General features: G+C 61.3%; 1 long non-coding RNA gene across 1 annotated transcript; it reads right to left on the bottom strand.

Annotated features, from left to right (window-relative positions):
• Positions 1–1,127: 1,127 nt before the first annotated feature.
• On the bottom strand, positions 1,128–3,348 carry LOC106980129 (uncharacterized). Its single transcript, XR_001431032.3, has 3 exons — positions 2,972–3,348; positions 2,413–2,667; positions 1,128–1,393 (listed from the first exon to the last, which is right to left on the bottom strand). It is a non-coding gene; the product is annotated as an uncharacterized LOC106980129 (long non-coding RNA).
• Between the last annotated feature and the right edge of the window lie 1,940 nt (positions 3,349–5,288).

Genomic DNA, 5,288 nt, shown 5'->3' with positions numbered 1-5,288 from the left:
TTCAAGGCGGAACGACACTTTTTTCAATGCAGTCCGCCGTCTTGAACAAAAGGGCTGTCCCCCGGTTGCTATGTTGCCGTTGCTAGGAGGTCCCGGGAGACCAAACACTCAGAGAGATCGCATTTCCTCTGCCTCAGCCCTTTGCGAAGCCTCACCCGCCAGGCGTCCTGGGCGCCGGAGAAACCAGCGTGCAGGGTTTCCAGCGGGGAGGATGATCCAGGGGGCGGCTGGCGCCCTGTGAACCGGGTGAACCGCCAGCCTGCCTGGGCGCGGCCCCCTCCCCAGCCCCGGAGGCCGGAGCTCAGCATGGCACAGACGGGAGGCCCGCGGAGCTGCCCCTGGGGACTGCGTGCCTGTCCCGGAGGACGCGGGCCTCACGCAGGGCCGGGGTTCCAGCCTGGGCCGCTCGGGTCTAGGTCCTGAACTGAGGCTATTTCCAGGCAATCAGTGACAGAGACAGAACTGGAACCCGGGTGTCTCTGTGGTAAACGTAACAGGGTCTTCGGTGTTGAAAAAGAAGCATCCGGGCAGGAGTGGGTAGAACACTTTAGAAGGGGGGCGAGGGGGCGCAGAACGGCCGTTTGCAGAGAGACGGGTTCGTGCGGGGAGAGGAAAAACTCCAGGCTGAGCTGGGCGCCCCGCGTGTCATTGCTGTGCGCCCGACCAGGGGGTCCGAGACCAGAGGGAATGCCCTTCTCCCCTCCGGGTGGGCGCACTTCCCAGAAGGCCCCGGAAGCCTGCCTCTTGCTTCAGGGCAGTTAGACTGCACCCCCAGTGCCTCTAGGCAAGGACACCCCAAAATTATACTAGTGTGTGTGAGCCCTGCCCTCCAGCATTCTCACGACACACGTGGCTCCAAGAAGCACCACCTGTCCTCACCCCCCCAACTTCCTAGATCCTGCAGGGGGGGCATCACCTTGTCCTCACCCCCCCCCCGACTTCCCAGACCCTCAGCGGGGGCACCACCTGTTCCCATCCCCTACTTCCTAGACCCCGCAGGGTGGGCGCCAGGCGCGTGTAGGGGTGGGAGGTGCGGGCCCCCCGGGGAAGGACGTGCCCTGAGTGAGGGTCCACGTCCTGCACGCGGACTGTGTGTCCCAGTTCCCTCCCTTCTCATTGAGCAACACAAATTCTGGAAATTAAAGGCAACCCAGGTGTGAGCAAACGTGGCCGGCTGCCCACTCCGCCTGCAAAGCGTCACCAGGACGCGGTGAAGAAGTGAACACGCGTGTGCACACCTGGAGGGAACGATGGCTGAAGGCACGGTGTGGACGAGTGAGTCCCGCGGGTGCCTGGAGGACGCAGAGGCCTGAGGACCGGCCTGTAGAGCCCGAGGTCCGGAGAAGGGAGGCCAGGATCCGCAGGAGGCGGGAACGTTCGAGGAGGCCTGGCCCTAAAATCGGGATAAAGGCTGTGTCTACTTCCTCCTGCCTCCAGCAGCCTTGCCGGCCCCCCATGGCCCCGGGGCAGAGGGTCCCAGCTCTGAGGTCACCTGTGCAGGCCCTCCCCCCACAGACAAGCCCCCGGCCTCCCTCACCTGCCCAGGAGGTCGGGATCAGACAAGAGTGCACGGCCGAGAGCACCAGGGGTCAGCTTGAAGATAGAGACCCCCCCACCCACGGCCAGCAAAGAGGACCCAGAGGAGAGACACGTGCAGGGACAGGAAAAGAGCATGGACGCCAAGATCCCTTGAAGAATTCGGTCAGAGAAGTACCGATGTTAGGCCCTCTCAAGAAGAAATAAATGTTTAAAAAAAATTGTAAGATATGCAGGGAGAAACCCGCTCTGAAGACCAGAGTGGCAGCCAGTGTCTCAATAGTCACCACACAGCGAGGGGAGCGGTCCCCACTGCGAGTGAGAGAGCCCCCGCCGCCATCGTGTGTGAGAGCCAGCTACGGACCGAGCGCTCCGACTAGCTCAGACCAGGTGACCAGGGAGGCAGGGGAGCGGAATGCACATCTCACACGCGCTCTGGCTGTGTGCCCACCGCGTGAGCAAGTGCACAGAGCACAGGGCTGTGGGAGGGGACTCACGGGCTCCACACAGCCGGGCACCGACAGGAAATGCCGGGGTGACCGCTGTTGGAGACAGACCACCCAAAGGATGGGAGAAAACGACATGCCTGTGGCATGGAAACCAGCACCAGAAACGCTGAAGCACTTGGGAAATTAGCGAATGGTTCGTGGAGCACTGGGCAAGTACAACGCCAGCCGTAATTATTGGTTCCAGGAAATAGATGACGAGCATGGCTTGTGCAAAGGGCCTGAGGTACAGTGTGTTCTAGGAGGAGGGGGCGGGACAGAAGGGGGGGCAGGGGATGATGTCACAGGGTAGGAGGGGCCAGGACAGGCTTCCACTCCGAGGGACAGGGACTCAGCTGCTGCAGGGAGAGGGGGGGTTGCCCTGACTTACCTGTCGGCAGGAAATGTCACGTGCTGTGTTGAGAATAAGCCAGGGAAGGAGGGAGCAAGACACTGGTACAGGTAGGAGGCCACTGCCGTGCTCCGGGGCAGGACGCGATGGGGCTCGGACCAGCTGTCGGCCCTGCAGGCCCTGCGAGGTGGCTGGGTTTGGGGTGGACTTGAAGGACGAGCCCAAGTATTCCGTGACATACTAGTGGTGACGTGTGCAGAAAGATGGGGTCAAAAATGTTTCCCAGGCTTTGGTCTGGAAGGATAAAGTTGCCCTCAGTGAGGCGACCAGATCAACGTTCCCATTACCGACTGCGGAACCAGCCCAGACGTAGAGCACAAAACAACAACAATCACATTATTATTATTAACGCGCGTGGTTCTAGCAGTTGACTGGGCTCGGCCACGTGTGTCTCACTTGGTGGTTGGGGCCGGGGCCCCTCGAAGATCCCGGGAGCTGGGGCTGGACAGCAGGGGTCTGGACATCCCTCCCTCCCTGCCCCAGTATCTGCCCACGATCTCCCGAGTGTGGTGCCTTCAAGAGTGGCCAGACTCCTTACGTGGTGGCCCCGGGCTGCACAGACACGCTGAGAAGCCACGTGGCCTTTATGCCCCAGCCCCAGCAGCAACACAGCACGGCCTCCGCGTCTGTTCCCTGGAATCCAGTCACCGTATTCAGTAGGGCAGGGATCAGTTTCCCTTCTTGATGGACGTGGACTCACAGAACTTGTGAACGCTTCCGAAGTCACCATGGCAGGTCTGGGGAAGAAGAGAATTCAGCCGGGGAATGTTTTGAGTCAGACTCGCAGAGACTCTCACGGTGACTTAAACCCACGCTCGAGAGGTGACCACACGGGGGGGACGTGTGGGGGCCACAGAGTGGGACAGCCCGGCCCCCACCCCCACTGTGGGAAATCCGTGGATGCATCCAAAGGGAAAATCGAGAAAGAAAGGTAAAACAAGGCCAACTAGAGATACGGGCAAATGCAAAGGGAATCCACGGAAAAGGGACCGTGAGGAGGCCTCCTGGCAGGGGTGGGGGGGGGGGTGGTGAAGGCATCTTTCCCACCATTTACTCTCTGCACAAGTATTACTTTGCTAACAGAATTAGCACCCTCTTAAGAGGGTGTTGATTTTGTCTCAATAAAACTGATTAAAAATTTTTTTTAATGTTTTTATTTATTTTTGAGACAGAGAGAGACAGAGCATGAGCAGGGGAGGGGCAGGGAGAGAGGGAGACACAGAATCCGAAGCAGCTCCAGGCTCCGAGCTGTCGGCACAGAGCCCGACGCGGGGCTCGAACCCACAGACTGTGCGATCATGGCCTGAGCCGAAGTCGGGACTGAGCCACCCAGGCGCCCCTCAGTAAAACTGATTTTAAAAGGGTTTAGGATAGAACACCCATATGGCACGGGCCCCCTCGTCCGTGTGCCTCCTCACGCCTGGGCCCGCAAGGACCCCAGCGTCCGGCCTCCCCCAGCCCCCCGCCCCCAGGCTCGCAGGGCGGGCCCCCACCCACTAGGGAGAGGGGACGGTACAGACTGGAAGCCCCATCTGCCTGCTGGGGGCTTGGCGGCCTCTGCACTGGGAACACGAGGTCACCCTCCCGCGGGTTACGGGCGGGAGGGGTGGGTGGGGAGAGAGGAAGGGCCATGTTCTTGGAAGGGAAGTGCATCCTCTAAATTAAGTGCATTATTTTTCCTGAATAAAAACACACCTGTCGTGAAACCGGCCGGTCCAAAGACACTTGATGCAGCAGCTGTGGTGGCCCCTGGCTGAAAATACCCATTTCCCCTGAGTCACCCTGCTCGGGGCGGGTGAGCCGTGGATAAAGTAACAAAGAAACACACAGATCTCCTCTGAAATAGAACTCCTCGGCCCGGAGGGAAACCGCCTGGAGCCCACCCCTCCCGGGGGCAGAGGAAACACCAGCGTGAGGCCGCTGCGAACCGTTTAACCCTCCACACACCATGAGCCCACGAACCCCCCGGAACCAGCTCCGTTATTACAGCGACCGGGTGGCCTGGCGAGCGGTGTCCCCGCAGTTCCCCAACGTGCGAGCGTGGCCGTGACGGTGGCACAAGGTCAACAGGTGGGCAGACCAGGTCAAAGGGCCACTGAGCGCCCGCTGCGGCCAGCTGGGCCCGACACAGCGCCCTCAGCCCCTGGGGAGCCCACGTGGACGCACCGAGTGGCTCCAGAGCCTTCGCCGTGACTCCGCACGCACAGGGTGGTTGATCCACGTGGCCCCGCCACACCGGCACAGGCCCGACTGTTCACTCTGCTGGGCGCTTTGGCCTCGGGGAGCACGGCCCCCAGACCGTCGTGCGGGTGCAGGGGCGGCGGGGGTCCCGTGTTCTGACTGCAGCAGCCCCAGCGGGCGGGGTCCCCCCGGGCTCTCACCAAAGGTGATTTTATTTTTTTCCAGTCTGGGGATGATGGCCAGGAGATGGTGGTCGCCCCGTGACGCTAGTAACTGTCCCTCTTCCGAGGCCGTGACGCTGCACCCTGGGCACGGAAACGTGAGCCAGCGGGGCCCCAGTCAAGTTACCTTCGGCCTCACGTATGAACATCTGCTGAGTAAAGCAGATACCCACGGGAGCACAGCTGTGACCCCGGGGCCGCCCTCCCCGGCGTCCGGGAGCCCCCCAGAGCGGAGCTGAAGCCCTCCCGAACAAGAACGTCCCACTGGAGAGAAAGGCAATGGCACCCGCTTAATTCTGAAAGGAAGCACTCAGCCTTCAGAAACTTGGGCCGGGTCCACGGGCCTGAACAAGGGCTCCATTCAGCCAGCTCCTCCCGTGTTCACCCGGCACTGAGTTCACAGCCTGGCCACCCCTCCGAGCCACTCCTGGAGCCCCCACTATGTGTCAAGCA

The sequence above is a fragment of the Acinonyx jubatus genome, chromosome E1, assembly GCF_027475565.1.
Source record: "Acinonyx jubatus isolate Ajub_Pintada_27869175 chromosome E1, VMU_Ajub_asm_v1.0, whole genome shotgun sequence".
In the NCBI taxonomy this organism is placed as follows: domain Eukaryota; kingdom Metazoa; phylum Chordata; class Mammalia; order Carnivora; family Felidae; genus Acinonyx; species Acinonyx jubatus.
Note: the sequence above shows the minus strand (reverse complement) of the source record. Positions and strands in the feature narration are given on the sequence as shown.